Raw genomic sequence first — 21,985 nt, forward strand, 5'->3', positions numbered from 1 at the left:
ACAAAACAAAACACATGTTCACCCTATAGGTAGCTTCGTCCTAGAGAGCATGATACAGTATACCTACCTCTGTCTGGTCATTACTGCATTAGGAAAGTTTCAGGATGGCAGTGAATGCACTAAAAGAAAAGGGCTATGGAGCCCTCTATGCTATAAAATCCAAATCTTATATCACAATCTGGTGCAAACTATTTGACAGTATATAATTCAGCCTATTGCGCTATATGAAAGTGAGGTTTGGGCTCCACTCAGTATATAGAACTACACTACATGGGACAAGCTAAGCATCCTACAGAAGCCCTACATGCCGAATTCTGCCGAACTTTACAAACTAAAACACCCAACAATGCATGTATACTGAGGCAGTCTTTATTGTAGAGGTCAGAAATCAGAATCATCCAAACACCTTGTACTCGCTTGAATACTTTTACTTTTTTGTGCACTGAATGATTCAGTTCTGGCAAAGCTCCACTTCTACCCTCTCTAGTGCAGTGCTGTGTGAGAGGGGGAGTGGCTACAGTAGAACGGCAAAAGCCAATGTGCTTCTTTTACCAATATATTTAACAATATATTTTGCATTTCTTACCTTAACATCAAACTTGGTACTGCACTTACTCTTGGCCATAGCAAGTAACCTGCCAAGTTTGAAATCAACCGGATGAACGGTTCGATAGATATAACACACACACACACACACACACAGAGAGACCTTTCTATCATTTATAGATAGATATTTCCTCCAAGTGTAGGCCTATTCTGAGTTAGTAACAGTGCTAAGGAGCAAATTAAAAAAAAAAACTTTGAGAGGGACCCATATTGTGAGTATTAAATGAATACGCTGAAAAACATCTTTTTCAGGTTTACAGTATGGGCAAATGCTGGGGAACAGGACTTTGGAAACAAACAACCTGGACAAAGGGAATTAGTTGTGCATTTCCAAATGGGAATCTTCTGCTGAGCTGCTTCCTAAACATATACTTCTCAGCATGCATTAATCGATTTTGCTTATTTCTTGCAGCTAATGTATATTTTTATGGCTAATGTGGGTAATATTTATTTGATTTACAGTCAAGTCTGGGTATTTTGGATATTTAAACGTTTTCTTTATCATGGGCCTTGTTATATTGTCCAGTTGCACATTGTCCATAGATATATACACTAGATGTCGCCTTCTGCTTCTCAACACCGCCGCCATCTTGGAACAGGGATCTGAAGCGCTAAACTAGTTCTCCTGTATTGTCAGCGTTACCTATTTAGCGACGTTTGGCCATCCCCAGCGATAGAAAACCTTTTTAGCGATTAGCGACAAATTTTGTAGTGAAGATCGGCTTCTTTGTTGTTGAAACGTAAGAAAATCACCTTTCTCATGGCTTTGTCATTTATGAATTCAGCTACATCTCGTTTGCCCATGGCACTGACCCATGATTATAAACGTAACGACTGGCGTAGCCTATGTAGTAGCAGAGGTAAATGTTCTACAGATCTACAGCAACTTCTGGTGAGATTACAACTTACATGAGTAAACGAGACGAGGGGTATGTGGCCTCAACCAGAGCCTGTCTACGAAGAGCCTGTTTACTTTCATTGTATCGAACCTGGTTGCAGTTTACTCATTGTTCCTCTAGGGGCCACCGCTAGCTAGTGCAGAATGAATGGGAGTCTATGGGGCTAGACGGGTAAAATGTATCTTTATTATCGTCTTAAGCTTAGTTTTCTCTAGACTCAACCATAAATACATGCCTGTCAGTTGGAACAACCCAAAAAACTAGATAATTGCTTGAGATTTTGACGATTTATGGTGATTTTATTTTCGCTAGATCTTTGCCCAGATTGACGCTAATGCATTATAGAGGAGTGGATCACTGAAGCAAGATGGCGTCTCGATTGACGCATTCGTTCCAATGAACAGCAGTAGTCAAGGCGACATCTAGTGTATATATCTATGCACATTGTCACTGACAGGCAACTGAAAATGTAGGAGCATGACAATTGTTGTCAGTGAGAATCTACAGGCCAACTGGTGTTACATACAAATACACGCCAGAATGGTTTCATAGAATGTTTCATTCAGTTTATCTCCTCTTTTCCATTGACTAGAAGACAATTGCAAGTTGCAGGCAGGCAAATGTGTGACTTGTAATATTGTAAAGTTTAGAACAAAGCTGTAATACTTATCCAAACTGTATTTGTAAAAAGGTGATTTGCAAATAAACGTAAACATGACTGATATCATGAAGTGGCATGAAGTGAAGCGGCGGTCATATAGGTTTAGTCAGATTTCCAAGATGGAAATTGGAATTCCAAGATGGCAGCGCGTGCACACGCAGCGACCTCTCTCTGTACCAACCGAATGATGTTTTGTTCGTTTAAAAAGTGTTTGTCCGAAAATTTTACGTGTTCGTCTCGTCTTACTACGTCGTACTACAAGTACAGCAGGCAGTTTCTACTGGACATCTGCAAAAGCAAGTTTTGCAGCGTTCTGGACTTTGCAACAGAGACGCTAAAGGAACTCGGACTACTCCGGCCTGCAACAACACCGGACTCGCCTGCTACTCCTCCCCCGGAAAGAAAGCGTCGGAAGTGGTGTGCAAGGAAGCAGAAAAGGGGCAAGCGCGGAGGCGTCCGGGCAAGGCTAGCGGCCAGCCCAACTCGCCCAGCCATACCATCCATTCTCCTGGCAAATGTACAATCACTGGACAACAAAATGGATTACATACGACTGCTGAGATCAACGAACCGGACAGTGAGTAACTCAGGGCTGCCAACTTTTCAAAAAACCTTGGAGTGAGATTTGGTGGGGCCAACCAAAATTTTGCTGCGGAAATTTTTGTTTGGCTCATTCAGCATTATACCATACAGTAAAAAAAACGTACATCAGTGGTTCTCAGGTGTAGGGACCAGGCATGGACGGATTATGAACTTACGGGCCCCTGGGCCCACATGCATTAAGGGCTCCCCACTAATTGTCGCATATGTGGAAGGGGGGTTTGGGGGTCCTCCCCAGAATTTTTTTCATTTGTTTGATGTGATTTCCTGTATTCTGGTGCATTTTGGTAGCTTAGAAATCTAGACACACCCTAGCGGCAGCAAATTACATTTGCTTCCAGGGCTAGTCTAGCAACTCTCCGTTGGCTTGTAAGCTCGAAAAATTAAACTTCTATCAGGCCAATCAAATCGTCTATGGAGTCGTTAGGGGGGCATAACATAATGATTGATGGCAGAGTTGCAACGGTTTGGCTTGAATTCCCTGCTACTTGAAAACAAAGAAGATGGATATTGCTGTTGGCCAACAGTGTGACACGAGTTAAGCTTGTTTTGAGATGGCAAAAGTTTGAACTAGCCAACTAGCTCCGCTGGTGGGAAAACGCATGGGACTCAGTGCTGTCCTATTGCGTGCAGAGGGAATTTGAAAGACAACCGATTATCCCGCCCCTCGGACTGAGCACTGCAAACGGTGAGTGCCCAGACCCTTCATTTTAATGTGGGTCTGGCTCGTCAGGCTAGCATTTTGGGGATTGCCAATACTAAATTCAATCAGATTCATAACCTACATCCTGATGTGTTGATATTGAGGCAATGATTCCATGCAAAGGCTTGGGCTTCAGGGCCCCCTGACACCTTGGGCCCCTGGATCTGGGCCCGGAAGGCCCGTGCAGTAATCCATCCCTGGGACCAGGGTCCTAGAGTTAAATTAACATTGATATCAAAGGGATCTAGCCTACTACTAGGACCATGGGAGTCGGAGGCATTGTGAAAGTGGGTGGGACATTTCAGAGGGGGGGTATGGGGGTTCTCCCCCATAAAATTTTTTTTGGACTAGATGCAATTTCCTGAATTCTGGTACATTTTAACAGGTTATTTAGATACTTCTATATAACAAAATAAAGCCAGCCTACGAAATTAATAAAAAGTAAATCATGCATAATTTTAAAAAAACTCAATAGGCTACTTGGCTACGCAATAAGGTTTCCATTACAGCACAGACGTTCAATGAAAGCGGATGGTTTGTTTGAAATCCCGACACTCTTTCAACTACATGGAACGTAATAGTGATCATCAAATACCTCCCCAGATTTCAGTGCCCATCAGTCCCAACATTTAACAATATAATCAAACAGTCCAAAAGTAAATTAAATATCAAACTAACCGTAAATCCAAAGAAAATGACAATGAAGCACTAAACAGATGCTGAAAACAGCACTGGTATTTTGCACGGCAAAAGTGAGGGGGTCCAAACAACAATTTTAAAAAGTGGGTGGGTGTTTTGTAAGAATTTAAGAAATGTTTGTATATTTTAACTTTTAAATGCATCAATCAAGTGCACTTTCTAAATAAATTCAGAGGTCAGACTTGCTTATTTTTATGGAAATATTTGTGCTGTAGCCTAAGCTATTTTGCACTTCAGAATTATAACCATGCACACACAGGTGGAATAGTTATGGTGATATTGCAATAAGTTCAAAACCACAAAAACATATGCTACATTTCAAAAATGTGTGTATATTTCAGCACTCCATGAAATTATGCAGAAGTGGTCACCTGTGTTATTCAGCTAGTTTATTAATATATTGGTCATTGTAATGGCCATAGCCTATAGCCTACATGCTATTCCTTTTTCAGGATGTAACCATATCTGCATAATGTTAATGTTTGCATATGGCTTATGTCAGGCTTTATATCAATATTTGTGTCTCGTTATTTGATTTTCTTCATATTTTTGCATTAATGTCACTAGGAAGCATGCCAATATAAATATAGTAATTTATCTGTAATGGAATTGGCTGGAACCTGACAATATAAGAACCATATAGTGGGATAATCTACGGCTGAGCAATTTACAAAAATGTATGTAAGCCTACTGACACATAGTTTACATTAGAATACATTATAATTTCGCCCCAATGAGGCTATGTAGAAATGTGTTGCAATTTCAAAACCGGATTACTCAGGAACCACTTATTGCACAGAGGCATGCTATATCCTCGTATTCGTTACGGTTTGCTGTTTATTTTGATATTGGGTTTGCCACGTGTTGTGTGAAGGGTTAGTGAAATATTAAACCGAGAGTAATGGGTGTGCACTGTGTGCAAAATGCAAATATGATTAGCCTAAATTGCACGTCGGTTCAATGTTAATTTTCTCGCGAACCATTTATCACAGCAACTTGACGCTAATATCATTGGAAAGCTTAGATTCCGCACGTTCACCTGATGTGTGATATCATATGTATAGGTTTAGTTTAGTTGAACCTCATCTGCCAGGTATTTTACCTACCAGGTTGACACTTCAGCGTGAAAAATAGCCTACTCAATAACACTCAAAGGGGAAATGCGGGGGGAATGCGCCTGGGACGGCTTCTGAAGTAGCATCGCAAATGAGAGAAAATTTAGAAAATTCCACAGACGGGGTGCACTTGAACCCTTTCACCGTCTCTGAAAGCATAACCGTGTCTCAACAGGTAGATCTATAGATAGGCTAAACTAATTTTTCAGGCATCTGACCGACCGGGTTGACACTTCAGCGTGAGAAATCGGGGGTGTGGCGTGTGAGTGTGTGAAACTAATCAAATGCGTGTGTCTCACGGCCAATGCGTGAGAGTTGGCACCTATGGTAACTGCTGTGTGCTCGTCTTCACTGAGACTTGGTTAAATGACAACATTCCGGACTCTGCTGTACAACTGGAGCAGCTAGCATGCTATCGAGCAGACAAGGCCATTGTAAAGGGAGGAAAATCACGAGGAGGAGGAATCTGTGTTTACATCCGTGGCGAATGGTGCCGGGACACTGTAGTAGTATGCAAACACTGCTCACCACTGGCGGAGTTTATGATCATGAAGTGCCGTCCTTTTTACCTGCCAAGGGAAATTACTGCGATTCTGCTAGTCGCAGTATACATCCCGCCTACCAACAATAACAGCGATAGGAACGTGGCTTTTAGTGAACTGTACCAGGCTGTCAGTGAACAACAGATGGCACACCCAGACGGTTTCACCATCTTCGCTGGAGATTTTAGTATACAGACACTGTAACCTCTTACATCACCAAGTGCATTGATGATGTGACCCACACAAAAGACATCATCACTCGGGCTAACTGGAAGCCATGGCTGACAGGGGATGTCCTCAGGCTGCTGAGGGCCAGAGACAAAGCCTACAGAGCTGGGGATGAAGCTGGCATGAGAACAGCGAGAGCCAACCTGTCCCGTGGCATCAAGGAAGCAAAAAAGGAATACACTTACAAGATAACCACCCACTTCAAAGACAGCAGGAACGCACAAAGCCTATGGCAGGGCATTCAGGCCCTCACGGACTACAAGCCCGCGCAACACAGAGCTATGAGAGCAACATCCCTCTGCTCAACAATCTGAACCGCTTTGCTCGCTTTGAAGCACAAAACAGCACTTGCCAACAGAAGACCCCTCCCCCTCCACACGAGCAGCCCCTGTGCCTCTCTGCCGACAGCGTGAAGAGGACACTTGCTGCTATCAACACCCGTAAGGCAACAGGCCCAGACAACATCCCAGGTCGTGTGCTGAAGGACTGCGCTGAAGAGCTTAAGGATGTCTTCACAGACATCTTTAACACTTCCCTGAAGCAAGCCATCGTCCCATCATGTTTCAAAGCTGCCACCATCATACCTGTGCCGAAGAAAACTGCTCCATCCTGCTTCAATGACTACCGCCCCTTGGCACTGACACCCATCATCATGAAGTGCTTTGAGCGGCTTGTCATGTCACACATCAAATTCATTCTCCCCTCCACCCTGGACCCCTTCCAGTTTGCATACCGAGCCAAACGGTCCACAGAGGATGCAATCTGCTCTTTGCCCTGCTGACGCATGACTGCACTGCAACCTACAGCAACAATCACATAGTGAAATTTGCTGATGACACAACTCTGGTGGGTCTCATCACCAAGGGCGACGCGACTCAATACAGGTTGGAGGTCGACCTTCTGACCACGTGGTGCAGGGACAACAACCTCCTGCTGAACGTCAGCAAGACCAAGGAGATTGTTGTTGACTTCCGGAGAGGTCACACCCAACACCTGCCACTGACCATCGACGGTGCTGTGGTGGAGAGAGTGAGCAGCACCAAATTCCTGGGGGTGCACCTCAGTGAAGACCTGTCCTGGACCAACACTGCATCACTGGCGAAGAAAGCTCAGCGCCGCCTCTACTTCCTGCGGAAACTCAGGCGAGCAAGTGCTCCACCAGCCATCAGGACCACATTCTACCGAGGCACCATTTAGAGAATCGTCTCCAGCTGCATTGCTGTGTGGGGGGAGGAAGCTGCACTGAATACAACAGGAAAGCCCTGCAGCGCATAGTGAACACAGCTGGAAGGATTATTGGTGCTTCACTCCCCTCCCTGAAAGATATTTACACCACCCACCTCACCCGCAAGGCGACCACAATTGTGAGTGATGCAAGTCACCCCGCTCACAATTTGTTTGACCTACTGACCTCTGGGAAGAGGTACAGAAGCCTGCGCTCCCGCACCACCAGACTCACCAACAGCTTTATACACCAGGCTGTTAGGATGCTGAACTCTCTCCCCCCTCTCCCCCCTCCACCCTCAGCTACATAACATCCTGGACTTTGGACCCACAATGGCTGCCTTGCACTACTCCACTTGCACTACTCCACTTGTACACTTGCACACTTTGCACACTTTGCAACTTGTTGTTGTTGTCCTGTTGTCCTGAAAACACAACACACTTCTGCTGCTCTTACATAACTTGCACCACTATGCCACTTGCTTACTTAGGTCAAACAGAACTACCTCAGCCATTTATTGGCCTGACTTTGCACTACTATATTGACTGTCTATGCACAATTGCACAATTTCACAAATTTTGCTGCTCTTATTTATTCATTGTATGTGCCTTCTTATTAGAGGGGATGCATCCCCTCTATTGAAATCCGGATTCTTATTATTATTATTATTTTTCTTTTTACCTTTTTGTGCGCGCTATTCAGCCCAAACCGCTTAACGTACAAATTTGGTTGAAACACCGTTCCGTAGATCTTCCAAGGCTTTACCGTCCTATCCGTTTTTCATTTTTGATAAGTTTATACTTTTTGAGATATTTGTAATTAAAAGTGTATTTTTCCCCCATAGACTTGAATGGGAGCTGTGATGTCATAATAGAGCCAGCTGCGCTCGTTAAGTAGTTCTCAGAGCAGTTCCCAGGCTAATCAGAACACTGGCACAGGTGTCACCTGTGAGGATTCCAACTGTCTCAGCTTCTAAGCATACAATCTAGCTCTACCTGAACTACACATCCTGTTAAAGTGTTTCCTGTGTGTCAAAATAAAAGTCCCAGCCATATCTCATGCATTCAGCATTATATCTCCAGAACGGCTTGACGTACATGCTTCAAATTTGGTACGAGTGTTTTTATGGACTCAAAGATGAAGTGAGTTGAAGTTGGAGGTTGAAGGTCAAATGTCAAGGTCAAAAACACCTTGAGTGTGATATCTGAATAATGCCATGTCACACAAGATTCAAATTTGGTTTCTCCAAAAGCACCTTTGCAGGTATCACAATTACCCTACCAACCAGCTAGCAGCAAGCTCAACAGCCCCACCAACACCCTAACCAGCAGACTGCATCCCCTCGTGTAATTCCTCAAGAATTGCATTTCTAGTTTACTTTTTATTGTTTACTTGAATGTTATGTTTGTCTGTGGACTTAATTGGTATAATATGCCTTGTCTCCACAGTGGGATAGTGAGAAACGTAATTTCGATCTCTTTGTATGTCTTGGCATGTGAAGAAATTGACAATAAAGCAGACTTTGACTTTGACTTTTTTTTTTTTTGTCTTTTTCGCATGGCCAAATTTCCATCAAGGATTCCCGGGACACTGAAAGACCGGGGTACACGAAACTTGGTGGGCATGTAACCCCACATGAATAGCATAGAACCATCATTTTGGTCTGAAGGGGCCATGTCAACCCATCCCATTACCACTTATTTAATGTACTGTATAGTGCCACCTAGTTAAAAACCACCATGGGGTCTAGAGCTTTCAGTCACTCAGCCCCCCACCTCTGGAACTCTTTGCCCCACTACATTCAACACTCCACGTCCATAAGCACTTTCAAATCTCACCTAAAAACTCATCTTTTCAGACAGGCCTACTCTCTTTAATTTTTTTTCTTTCTTTCTTTCTTTTGCTCTTTTTTATTAATAGTATTATCTTGTTATTTTATTGCTTGTTTTCTCTGATTGCTTGTTTAATGGATTGAATGTTTTACTGTTGATTTTGTAAGGTGACCTTGAGTGTTCAGAAAGGCGCCCATAAATAAAATGCATTATTATTATAATTATTATTATTATTAAAAAATAAAAAGCAAAACATTAGGTGTTTTAATCACAATTTCTCTGGCTGACATGGTCAAAACTGCACAAAATTGAAAGTGTAGGATCATTATGACACCCTCCGAATGCATGCCAAGTTTCGTGAACTTTCGTTCATGGGGGGCCTTACAATAAAATAATTTATGTGTACATTTAGTGACCGTACACCAACAGAGTTTTCTGTGAATATCTTGAGAACCATAGGGCCTAGGATGACCAATTTTTTCCGTATGTTTGCCTCCAGGGGTCATGTTAACCCATTCCATATGCACACATGTGCATAAACAGATACACACGCACACACATACATTCACAGTAATCATACGTATGACACATACACACACAGTAGACATATGTACACATGCATGCACATGCACACACACAGGCACACACACAGGCACACCCACAAGCACATGCACGCACACGCACACACACACACACACACACACAAACATAAACACGCACGCGCAAACATTTCAAGAATTTCTCAGAATTATGAACAGGCAAGATGGGGGTGGGGTTGTATAAAATGTATTTTACATGTGAAATCTATGAACTAATCATGTTTTCGTACTTGTTGTCTAGCAGATACCAGTGAGAATTGAGTGTGCATAATGCAATTCAGTGAGACAGTTAGAATCCTATATTAGAATCCTATATGCCTTTCACCTTTTGTTTTTAGCCAGCAGCCAGACCAGCAGATACCCTGACTTTGCTGAATTACTGAAGCTAAGCAGGCTTAGTTTAGCCTGGTTAAAACCAGACCCTTCTCAGTCGTAACTGAGAGTGGGTCTGGGGAAGGTTCGTTCACAGCCCATTTCCAAAGGGCGTTCCCAAACGGACGCCGATCAAAATGCCTCGGACGCAATAGGAGAGGCCAAAAACCAAAACCAATTTGCAACACTGTCTGGTTGTAGGGAGAAGCAGGAAGAATTAACAACTTTTTAATTAAACGTACACTAATTTACAAAGACATCGTGCCACACTGAAAGCTAATATTTTGTCACTAGCAATTTACATCTGCCCTCTGTCAAACACAATTGCATTTTCAGCTCTGAACAAAACCGTTCACGTTCAAATGAGCATTTTGTTTCATTCGTCCTTTCTGGCTGACCAGGAATGTGGACGAGAGACTGAAACGTTCAAAGCAATTATGCCGGAATTGTTTCAAGGCAAACACTGAAGTGTAGCATTCGAGTTATGCTCGCATAGCACACCAATTCAAAAGTAGCCTATGTGTTTTCTGTCGGCTATGTGTGCAGCTACTATAGTCCTATAAATGAACAGAATATCAAACCGTTTTCAGTAGCCTACCACTGTTGCAGATATTACATAGGTATCCCTTACATACATGTTTGTACAATGTTGCATATTCCAACATAAGGAAGCAGTTAAGAAACTTCTAACTCCCTGTCTTAAACCAACGTGATATCAGCTTCAAACAAGTGGCAGCAGCCATGGTTGATGTTTTTTTTTTTTAAACGCGGCTTCTTCAACAGGGTGTGCTATCGTCATCGTGTAAAGCCCGCCTCAAGGGTTCTGATTGGTGCCTCGATCTAGGAAAATTGGAAATGGGCTAGAATGGGATCTTGGCCAGACGGACTTTCAGAGCGAATCTCGAATTTGCCGGAAGTACGGCTGGGTTTTTCCTAGGCTAGGCTTAGTTAGTACTTGGATAAGAAACCTCCTTGGAAGAGTAGGTTCCTGCTGGAAGCGGTGTTGGTGGCTGGCCAGTAGGTGGCACTCTTCCCTGTGACCAAAAGCCACCAAACAAATATCAATCCCAATGTCCTATTGCAGTGACAGGGACACTGTACTGCAGGAGATGTTTTCCTTTGCATGAATGTTAAATTGAGGTCCTGACTCACCATGGTTGTTAAAGATCCCATGGCACTTATTGCAAAGAGTAGGTGGTTCCCTGATTTACTTTATTTATGTAAACATACATAAAGACACACACACACACACACACACACACACACACACAAACACACACACAAAAACACACACACACTACACATGCAAACACATACATGCACACACACGACACGCACAAACACACACACAAACACATAAACACACATACAAACACACACACACATGCACCCACACATACAAACACACCTACATACACAAACACACGCACACACACACACATACTCACACACAAAAAACACACACAAAACACATATACACAAAAACAACCACACACTCTGCACACACTCAATTACAAACACACAAAAAAGGAACAAAGTAGGAAATGAACACAATTTGACAAGCTGGACTGGGCGGCGGTCATATTTTGTACCGCTCTGTGGTACATCTAGTTAAAACATCATCTGCTCCTCCCTCCCCAACTCTATTGACCCACTGCAATTTGCTTACCGATCCCAATAGATCTACTGAGGATTCCATCTCTCATGTCCTTCATACCACCCTTGGGGATATTGACAGTGGAAAAGGGAATTATGTGAGGCTGCTGTTTATTGATTATAGTTCAGCTTTTAACACCATTGTTCCTCACATGCTGGACTCTAAGTTCAAAGACCTTGGACTAAATACCCCCCTCTGACTGGGTTTTGAACTTTCTTTCTGGCAGACCCCAGGTAGTGAGAATGGGCCAGTTCACCTCTAATTCCATCATTCTGAACACAGGAGCTCCACAGGGCTGTGTCTTGAGCCCACTGCTCTACTCTCTCTACACCTATGACTGTGTCATCTCACAGCTCCACTTCCATCGTTAGTAGTCCAGAGGGGTATTCCAGAAAGGAGGTAACAAACACTGAGATAAAACTTAACCTCTGGGTTGTCTGAACCTGTGGCGACTAAACCCGACCTGTCGGTTCCAAAACACCGGTTACCAGTTAGTTCAGTCAACCCTGTGTTAGATAACCTAGTTCACGGCGAATTTATAAAGGCATCAACTATTGAGAGTCGAAACCATGAGTGAAACCGGCGAAAGGAAGAGCACCGTATTTTTCAGAGGCGGAGTAGTCGAGGCTTACGAGGAGGAGAGAACTGTACTAACAAAAAAAGAGTAGCCTAATACTTAAACGCCTGCGTCTGAGACCTTGCTTGGCAGAGAATAGCCTAACTGACCGTGTAAATGCGTATGTTTAAGATAGCCTATTTAATGTCAAAAGCACAATTAAATAATTCACTGGACATCACGTGTAGGCCTATTGACTACTTTGAATGATGCTTTCTTAAACTAGCCTACCTTGTCACAGATTGAGCGGGCCATAGAATTCTTTGAGAATCCCAAATGTAATTTTCTATTTTAACGCGGGTTCTGCAGCTGTGGGCCAAGTTAAACTTTTGTGCTCCATCATCGGAAGGGTGAATGTCGGAAGGCATGGGTAGCCTATTGGACACATTTCGGTGCACATTTGGCAATTTTTATAAGTGATGCTGACCTGCCAGTTGGTGAAACTACACTTTAATGATCCTCGTGGGTTTGTGTCCAGGAAAACGAATGAAGTTGCGCAGGAACTGCTTTAGCGCAAGGCAAACTTTACGCACCGACTGACAGCTTGGCGATATGCTCTGCGTCTCCAACACTACAAAAACTCCCAGTCGGAGAGCGTGTGTAGCCTATTAAAAAAATATTTTATCCCAAATGCCATCAGCATTCTTAACCAAACTTAGTGACAACATGCATAGCCTACCCGGCTAAGCTGTACAGCTATATTTAATCTTATTTATTAATTTTATATTTCTATTCTTTTTTGTACTGTACTTTTTTTAATTATATCTTCAATGTGTCTGAGATGTTGTTTGTCCATCTGTCTGGTAAGCCAAACACAAATGTCCACTATGGTGTAGGCTAGCTACATTAAAGATTTATTTTATTCTATTCTAATCCACCATGCGTAATGTAGGGATGGAGAATGCTTTTCAAGTAGCCTATATTTAGGATTCAGCTGAAAAACTCTAGCGCTCTTGAAACACTCGTTTGGAAAAGAATGGATAGGCTTTCATGTGATGTCGTGGTCTTATCGCCCATTCACGGTAAATTGCACGGATGTATATTACATGATTTTGTGCTTCTTTGTCAATCGGACCTTCGTCAAAATGAAACGCCATTGTGTGACAAGTGTAAAAATAGCGGCCTGATTGAACATGCACTGAAATAACCGAACATAATTGAACATAACCTGAACAAAACCTACCCCCTACCAGGTTAAGTTCAGAGCCTATGTTACCATAGTTACTTACATAGCCTGATCATTTTTGAGCTTTCTGGAACTGAAATCCCAGGTTTACCGTTTACTCTGGGTTTACATACCCAGTTCAGTTCAGAGCCTATGTTACCATAGTTACTTACATAGCCTGATCATTTTTGAGCTTTCTGGAACTGAAATCCCAGGGTTACCGCTAACTCTGGGTTAACATACCCAGTTAAGCCAGTAAACCTGCTTTCTGGAATACCCCCCAGTAGTCCTGGGCCTCATTTCAGACAACGATGAGACTGCCTTCCTGGAAGAGGTGGATTGCCTGGTGTTAGTTTGTTTTTCTTTCGGTCCACGGTTCCATACCATTGATTATGCTGCAAATTATTCACAGACCAGCAATCTCCTCGTTAAGGGAGGCCATAACCCTGCAGATCATAGATAGAGAAAGCATGCTCTGGGAACAGAACACAGGTCCCTGTCCAGCCATGGGTCTGTCTACACGGAAAATGACAAGTGTCAAGGTGCAAGGTGATCAAATCCCTCTTGTTAGTAGGCCTAGGTTACCATGTGTTTTTCTATTGCAAATCATGCCCTGCTATCGGCAATCAGAGCTTGAGGCCTGATACTCTAATTCCAATATTTTCCTATTTGCATGCTGTGATGTGTACAAATAACAATGTCAAATGAGACACAGCCCTTTTGTAAGCATATGTATACTTAGAACTATGATTTCATTCAGGGATTTTGAAGAAGTAATACCGGAGCTTTTCAGGTGCTGCCTGCAAATCACTTCGCCCCAAGTATAGCTGTGCTTCAGAATGTGAACGGAGAGGTCATGGGATGTCATCTGGCGTTACAATCTGCACCTGAAATTGGACGATCAAAATAGGTCTCTTTGCGCAGTGGGTATAAACAAGAAAGTAACTCTTACCCATAATCCCTAACTGCTGTAGTTAGGACCTTAACTTACAATTTTTAAGTTCAGCCCACATGCTATTGAGTTGACTTCAAAACCAAAGTTGAAACACTGTCAAGTTGAAAATGAGCTCCAATCTTTCAATAATCTTTCCCAAATCTTGTCAAAGTTGTTTGGTGTAACGAGGCCATAAGATGAATGCAAGCAGTTAACAACTAACACTCTCTAAAATTACCTGCCATAATTTACTCTAGTGATCAACACCAACACTGACATTTATTTTACATCAGTAAATGTCAAGCCAACACTTTAAAGAAGCACTATGCAACAATTTTAGCAAAAATTACCTTAATTATGCAGGTTGAGAGTCGTTCTGATGGTTCTACAACACTTTCTGGGTCGTTTGGTGGGTGCTTCGTCTCCCCCTATCGCTTCTCCGCGGAAAAAACAAATCTGCAACTTTCTGAACACGGTCCTAGCATACTTAGCATAGCAGTCACTTGCTACCGAAGCTGCAGGGGGAGCTGTGTAGTGAAAAATGCGAGCCCAAATCCGGCGAAAACCCAGAAACAGTGAAGGAATAACCAGACCTGCACACATGGACGGATTATGAACTTTCATGCCCCTGGGCCCAGATGTATTAAGGGCCTCCCACTAATTGTTGCATATGTGTTGCATATGGGGTTTGGGAATTTTTTTTATTTGTTTGATGTGATTTCCTGTATTCTGGTGCCTTTTGGGGATGGCCAATACTAAATTCAATCAGATTCATAGTCTACATCCTGATTTGTTGATATTGAGGCAATGATTCCATGCAAAGGCTTGGGCTTCAGGGCCCCTGACCCCTTGGGCCCCTGGGCCTGGGCACAGTAGGCCCGTGCAGTAATCCATCCCTGCCTGCATAGTGCTTCTTTAAAATGACTAAGTCCCTTGGGTCATTACTTTTGAACAATTCATGCTAGATGCTTGAAGTTTTCAGGGAATATTGCACGACTATAAATGTTTTCTAATTCAAAATGATATGTCACAGAGTTGTATATTTGCAAAGTTATGGCTTGCTGAATATGGTATTAAATTAAAAAAAGAAACTTTTGTCCACTATATCTTTAAGCTGAACCACATCAGATCTTTTACATTTTTATATATGGTTATGGTTATATATATACAGTGCATTATTAACAAGTATAAATATGTCCGGAAGTAATCAAAATGTATGATGACAATGACAAAGATAATTTTACATCTATGTTTTAAGTGTATTTCCCATGTATGACAATAGGCTTGTTCGACTTGATGCAGATCTGTGCAGATCTGACTTGATGTGATGCATGCTGGGTTGAACACAATGCATACTGGGATGGACGCAATGCATACTGGTTAGAAATCCTGTCTGACTTCTGTCAGCCGGGGAGGGACATACCATCGTGTCACCATGTCACATGACCAATATTTATTGCAAACAAAATTCCGCGATATCTCCCGCAAGTCACGTCAGGTGCGTTTCCCAAAACCATAGTTGCTAACTAAGTAAGCAACTTTGTTGGTTGCAATGCAATTTCCCATTGTCAACCAACTAAGTTGCTAACAGGTTAGCAACTATGGTTTTGGGAAACGCACAGCTGTCCGGGATGAGCTGCCGTCTGTTGTAGCTCCTCCCGGCTAGCTTCTAAAGTTCACGTTGGCGTAGAAAGCCAAAGTCAGACGCAGTTACGCAGACGCAGTCTTGAACAAGCCTAGTGTCTCTGCCTCCACCTCTCACCTGTTTCTGTTTATTGCCCTTGTCACTGCCTCACCTGTTTCTTGTTATGTTCATAAAGAGACACTTTCTGACATGTTGTGACCCATTTTCTCCATCCAGACCTAGACATGAGGCCAGACCGGGCACACCATAATGTATTTACTGTAAGAAATATTAATTAGATTCTAGAGACATTTTATATTTAAATACACATTTTGAAGCCTCAGAAAAAGTTTAACATATCAAAGTAGGTGCTTTGAAACATATAAACATGGAGTGCAACATGGGCAACACATTTACATTTCTTTTATTTGACACATTTTCACATCATCTCATTTTCACACATGGTTTAGGTTCACAAACACTTTTGTCATTCAGTTTTTCCATTTCATCCATTTTTTTCCACAGTACATTTTCACACACTTAAAATCATGTCTCTCGGTATGTGGCTGTGCAAAGTCCATTTGTTAAAAGTCCAAAAAAATGTGTTGTGTAAAAAAGATGTTGAAAGTCCATGCTTGATAAGAGTTCGAAATGTGATAAAAGCCAATAAAGTCTCCGTCATGCAGGAGTGGGGTGGTAATTGAATAGAGCTGCAACTCCTGGGACTGTATCTTGTTGTGTCAGTAGGCTACTCTGTTGCGCACAACCTGCTGCCCTGAAGATCAATAACTTATAATGACCAGTCTGGAACTCATGCAGGAATGGTTAACATATTTATCGGTAGTATTACAAAACCCAAGCGAACAAAATGCAAATATAATACTAAAATACCACTTAGAGAACTACTTATCTACTGACTTGTCCCACCGAAGAGTTTGTTTATTTGTTTCCCCAACTAGAGCGGTAAGTGCAGACACACCAGCACAAGAAGGCTCCACTCTGAAGGAAGATCATATACGAGAGGATTTTGGGCTGCACTCAACACAGATCTTGTTAGAATGGTGAAATACATCCACACAGCTACATTATTTTGAGGAAGAAGTAGCCAAACAAGCTCAAGTAGCGTGTAGCCAGACAGGCCTTGTATGTAGTTGGGAAATTAGTAGGGCTGTGAAAATGAATGCGTTAATCGCCGCGATTAATTTTGAAATACATAACAGGTTGCAAAATATTAACGCAATTAACATTGTCTTGTTTACCAATTTTCTTTGTGGGGTCTGAGACTAGGAATCTTGCTACTCTGTGTCATTTACGTTCTGTGATGGTGTAACGCGTAGCGAGACAGCATGGGAAAGGAATTATATATATTCTTGTGTGTTCACAGGTTCGCTTCCCATACGAAGTATTTAGGCTACCTTGCTTATCACCATACTCTTTGATGAAAGACATGTCCTGTTGATAAAGGGTCATGCACATTTGGTAGGCTGTTCAGTGACAGTAAATTATGCTTTGCCAGTGGGCTATAGGCTATTATATCTGATGCAAGCCAAAGGATAATTCTGTAGCCTGTAGGCCTATAGGCAGCTAATAATTAAGACTGCTTCATGTGTTCGATGATTCATGTGTTCGACGATTGTTCATAAATGTCAAATCAACTGTGTGTTACACAGATTAAATATTAGGCCTAAATGACAAATTGAAAGCCATTGCATTTCAGATAAATATATTTCAAACACTTTGGGACTTATGGGAGACAATAGGCTATATTACGTTGATACTAATGTATTTTATGACCACCTACACCTAGGCAATATTTGGAGTGAACCCATTTAATCTAAGAACGTATAGATAGTTTTGAATAGCCATATGTTAAAAGTTGTTTTTGAGTTTACTACTATTTATTCATTCACTCGTTTTGTTCAATCAAACTCGCAATTGATTTCAAACCATTAGCATTGTTGCTTTAAATGTATGCTTTCATTATTCTCCAATTTCTGTAGGCAACTATCTTTTTTTTCTCGTTGTTAAATTTGATGACTTTCGATGAAAATCCTGTAGATGCCGCTTGCAAAACGAACAGAAATCGTTATCCTCTTTTCGTCAATCTACTGTTTTGGTCTACTTTTCTACCTTGTGCACGAATAGAGATGAAACTGACCTAAACCGCACTTGAATAAACGAGGCCAAGATGCCGCTAACTTTAGTTAATGGAACGGCTTTAGCCCCAAGTGAAAGTCTACGCTAGTTCAAGCCAGGCTAATTCTGTTAAGCGCCGCCTTCATTAGCGAGGTTGATGGAATACCCTCCTCATAATTATAATAACATAAATAATAATTGCAAACAGACAAACAATGTTAGAGTTTGTGGACTAGCCATAGGCTATATTTGAATGGAGCTGGTAAAAAGATCATTATGAGAATGTGGACTAAGTGGTTTTAAAGTGACAGTGCACCATTTACAAATGAGTGAAACAGCTTCAAATGAGTAGTGTTTCTAAAGAAATTAATACTTAATACTAAAAAAATTACTGTGTCATTATTAACTTTTAAATAATATAAAAGTGTCTTACTTTTACCTTTGTGGTTACTCATTCATTTTGTGATTTATGTTGTACTTAATATGCCATTTAAGAAGCTTTAGTCTTTAGGGAGTTTAAGGGAAGCTTTATTTGTGATTAATCTAGATTAATTCATTTCAAAATAGGAGATTAATTAGTTAATTTTTTAAATCGTTTGACAGACTGTGTACATATTTTAAATTCCGAGTGAAGAAACTACTATCCCATGAGCCTTTTCAAACTTACACATTTCGAACATTTGCAGCCTACAATAGTTTAAGATGCTTTTATTTTAATCTCACAAAATAAGATGACTAACTTCCTACCGTTTCCATTGAGTAAATTCAACTTTCAAGATTAGAAACAGCTTTTATTGGACGGCCACACATCGGTTCTGACCAGACAGTAAAAGAAATGGATGAACAGACTTCATGTTTTCAATGGCACTGACACAAATTAGAACAGTTTTTCAGTTGGCCTCCCATCGTACTGCGCAGGCTCAAACTTAATTTTGTGATGTCGCCATCAAACTGAATCTTGTAACTCGCCTGATAGATGGTTCACACAGAAATTTTTTTCACATTTCCTTCGCCTTCAAAGTCATCAAAGCCAGTTCCACTTTTCCAAACTACTGTCAATCCATCGAAAACCTCTGAAAAGATTAACGTTATTGCAAAGTGCTACCAAAGTGCAAAACATGTTTTGGTCCCATTCAGACCAACATCTTTGCACTGATGATAGTGTGAATGGGACCGAAAATGTTTTACACTTTGGTAGCACTTTGCACTTTTAATCACTGGTTGGATTAAAATTCGCATCGCCAACATTGGTGTGTGAGTTCTCTCTTGACTGAAGGTCTAATGTCTAATGGACATTTTCACTTGTGAGCAAAGTGGTTGGTCGGGGCATCGATATGTCCAGGTTTTTATCAAACATAGGTGGCAACCCTAGCCATGAAGCTAAAAGTAGTTGATAATAGCTGTTGCCAAGCTGTCATGTTTTGGACGAAACTGACTAGCCAATTAGAGTCAAGCAGCTTAGCTCATTGAATATTAATGAGAACTGGCGCAAATCTAGCTGAGTCTTCCTGCAGGCTTTCTATGCCATGCTATGGCTTGAAACAAGGTAACCAAGACATTTTTTCCACAAGAAATGTTGCAAAGTCCATAGATATTACCACAAAGTAATACGTGTGGCAGGGCACCTTTATGGGTTCATCAAGCAGGCATGATACATAAAACACTATGGTGAAAGGGAGAATTGGAGTTTACATCAGTTGTCACGCTTAAAGGTGCTCTAAGTGATGCCACACTTTTTTTAGGCTGAAACATTTTATGTCACTTACTGCAAACATCACCTAACCAACCGCTAGCTGTCTGTGTCCTGAACACTGTAAAAAAAACGCAATCTCTGTGGACAGCCCAGGCTCCAAAAACGGCAACAAAAACAACCTGGGCAAACCTAGCCCATTAAAACATAACAAACTGTTCCAGCAAATCACAGACGAGATGTGTGTTTAGGAGAGTTTCAATTACACCGGAGCAGCACGGGAGGGAGGGGGAGGAAGTAGCAAGCAAGAGCACCTTTAATTTCCTTCAAAAGCAGATAATGTCACTTCCTGTAAATGGCCTTTATGGAATTGTAGTCTTCTTTGGGAGGCAAGCATTAACATCCTAATAGGGTGGAAAGGGACTTATATATGAATAAAATTGTAAAGATAAATATATTTTTACCAGATTGGCATGGTTGCAAGTAGTTAAGTCTAGTCAATCAAGAAATAATTAAAAAATAAGTTGAGGTTTTTATAATTGCATGGTTTATATTGAGGACTGAAGACAGATATTTTAATTGTGTTTTATATATGTTGAAGTAATAAACACCTACATATATTATTCAATCAATTAGCTGGAAATATTTGTCTCATTTTAGAAACAATAAGAGAATGTTAATCATGGGGATATGGAATGCCACTGCAAAACTGCAATCAACTAGGTGTCAGATTACAAGGTTGTTACCTCTGCTGCCACGTCAGTAGTGAAACAGAAAGTACGGTGGGCATAAGGAAATCTAGAAACAAAGGACCAACGTAAGAGCTATTGCATTAGAACAGTGGTTCTTAAACTTTTTGTCTGGCGACCCCACAAAAAAGTATGGCGAGGTCTGGCGACCCCACTTTTCCCAAACCCATTCTAAGTCCTTACTCAAATACCCCCCTCAAACGTTAACAACTAAATCAAGCAAAAAATAGAAAGCAAGTCATTTGTTTTATTTACTCCATATGAACAAGAACCGAGAAAACCAAACAATCACGATTAAACAAGTGTAGGCTGCCGCCATGATCAGAGCGCTATGCGTAGCGTGCGCACACACAAGCACGCACACACACATACACATGCAGCATTAGGCCTACAACGTTACATTAATTATATTTATGGCGATAACAATAACAATATTTTTTTATTTCCCTTTTCTGGTTTACTATATTTAACAATTTCAATGGGAAGGGTGGGCATGCTTCCGTGAACATAGCAAGTTAATTCTAGGAGGAATGCTGCATACGGCGACACGGAGATTTTCCTCCACGGTGCTGAGCCGACATCTGTATTTTGAGATGTCGTTTCATTTTGACAGGTTTTAAGCTCTCATTCGCCAGAACATCGCCGCAAATCACACATTGTGGGTGGTCGAGGTTATCTTTAACTTGGCAAGTGAATTCATATTTCAGAAATTCTTTCTGATAAAGTCGACGCGCCGTTGTTCTTTTTTATTCTCACCGGCCTGTAGACTTGTCCCATCTGAGGATCACGGAGGAGTAGACGCACTGGTAGATGGCACTTCCGAGCTTTTGTTAAAATGTTTAAGCAGCCACCTGTCCATTTTGGCTAGTAGGCTACCTATGTCTTTTGTTTTGTTTTACTTAAAATAGCGGGAACAAGTTGAGTTTGCATAGTGGGAGCAGATAGTTACATTGTTTCTATCAGCGGACCAGTAGCCCATACAAATTCTCTCTCTTCTCTTAACTGCGTGTAAATAAGAAAAAGGCAGAAAAGGCCAATATTATTTTCCTTTGTTTCACCTAATAATAATTTCAGACTGAATACAGAAAATAATTGGCGACCCCACGTAAGTTTTTGGCGACCCCATTTGGGGTCGCGACCCCTAGTTTAAGAATCACTGCATTAGAATACATTGCTGATACAAGTAGACCACTGCAACACTCCAACTGGCAGTGAGGACCCAATGGCTCTCTGCAGACATGCGGTGTTCTTCCAGACTAGAGAACTGCAAACTCAGAAAAAGAGAAAATTCAGATGTAGGCCTACTTTAAAATCAGGAGGAAGTCAGGAGGAG

This window comes from Alosa pseudoharengus, unplaced genomic scaffold, assembly GCF_046254945.1.
Source record: "Alosa pseudoharengus isolate Yale_2024_CS ecotype anadromous, Long Island Sound unplaced genomic scaffold, YU_APseudo_1.1 YU_APseudo_1.1_scf_17, whole genome shotgun sequence".
Taxonomy (NCBI): Eukaryota; Metazoa; Chordata; class Actinopteri; order Clupeiformes; family Clupeidae; genus Alosa; species Alosa pseudoharengus.